Source organism: Octopus bimaculoides, chromosome 20 (assembly GCF_001194135.2).
Source record: "Octopus bimaculoides isolate UCB-OBI-ISO-001 chromosome 20, ASM119413v2, whole genome shotgun sequence".
Lineage (NCBI taxonomy): Eukaryota > Metazoa > Mollusca > Cephalopoda > Octopoda > Octopodidae > Octopus > Octopus bimaculoides.
Genome location: NC_069000.1, coordinates 11029429 through 11030014, shown reverse-complemented (window position 1 = coordinate 11030014; position 586 = coordinate 11029429). Strand labels below are relative to the sequence as shown.

The 586-nt window shown below is 36.0% G+C and overlaps 1 protein-coding gene across 1 annotated transcript in view; it reads left to right on the top strand.

Moving 5' to 3' along the window:
• Window positions 1-586, top strand: part of LOC128250351 (probable E3 ubiquitin-protein ligase bre1) — a 43945-nt gene that overhangs the window by 39428 nt on the left and 3931 nt on the right. The window lies entirely within an intron of this gene.

The window sequence follows — 586 nt, the reverse complement described above, 5'->3', positions numbered from 1 at the left end:
ATATATATATATATATATACAAATATATATATACATTCGGAGGTCGATGAATTAAGTGCCAGTTGTGTACTGGGGTCAATCTAATCGACTGGCCCCCCAAAAAAAATATACACACACACACTTAACAGATACGTACAAGCACACACTACACATGCACACTTAACACACACACGAATTTACCATGCGGTTGTCAGCGTCTAATGTCTTGTTCAAGGGAAATAACTTTGTTAAGGGTTATTTCCCTTAGAATAAATATTTTATAGTATTTCAATGAAAAGGTTTACATTGTTATTAATAGTTGTCGCCAAGCCAACATAGCAGTCTTGTGTCAGGTTCGTGTGTCACATAGCTAGCTAGAAGCGATGGCCTCTTGGAGCTAATCAACGGCAGCATTCGTCCTATTTTTTGAACTGCCATGTTGGCTTGGCGATAACTATTAATATCCAGTACCGCTGCCGTAATCTCCTTTAGAGAGACTTAGAAATATTAATAGTTCTAGTTTAAATTGTTATATTTCGAGAAAAGTTACATTGTTATTTGTAAGGCATGGAGTTAATTCACAATTTCCCTACACAAATTTACGAAG